Below are 780 nucleotides of genomic sequence, written 5' to 3'. Positions count from 1 at the left end.
GCGGGTGCTTCAGGATTTCAGTCTACTGTGGCATAGCGTGTTACCAATGTGTTACCAATGTTTTGCTTGCTAACTGTGTTCCCAACTGTCTTGAAATCATTAACAGGCTTCTTCCGTGTAGTTCTGGGCTGATCTTTAACATTTCTCATGATCATCTTTACCCCATTGGGGAAATATTGCAGGGAGCTCCAGAACAAGGGCATTTGATAGTTATTTTGTATATCTTCTATTTCCAAATAATCACACCAACAGTTGTCTCCTTCTCACCAAGCTTCTGTCTGTAGCCTATTCAAGGTTTGTGCAGGTCTCCAATCTTGTCGCTGACATCCTTTAAAACCTATTTGGTCTGGACCATGGTGTTGGAGAGGTTGAACTGGAAGATACAGATTCTGTTGGCAGGATCTTTATATACTAACAAGCTGATTTAGGTACTTTCTAATGACAGATAAGTGCCATATACACTAACCAATCTGTGGAGCCAGAATTCTTGCTAGTTGGTAGGGATCAAATACTTATTTCACTGACTGAAATGAAAATCAATTTATAACCTTTATATAACATTTTTTTCCCCTGATTTTTTTTAATATTCTGTGTCTATCAGTTAAAATAAACCCACCATAAAAATTATAGACCCTTCATTTGTTTGTAAGTAGGCAAACTTACAAAATCAGCAGGGGATCAAATACTTATTTCCCTCACTGTATGAAGTTTGGATAAATCAGGGATTCAAACACTGAAACTGGTCTCCGTCTCTTTATAACTTAAAAGTGATCATTTTAA

This window comes from Triplophysa rosa, linkage group LG1 (genome assembly GCF_024868665.1).
Source record: "Triplophysa rosa linkage group LG1, Trosa_1v2, whole genome shotgun sequence".
NCBI classification, from domain to species: Eukaryota; Metazoa; Chordata; class Actinopteri; order Cypriniformes; family Nemacheilidae; genus Triplophysa; species Triplophysa rosa.
This window is presented reverse-complemented; position numbering follows the sequence as displayed.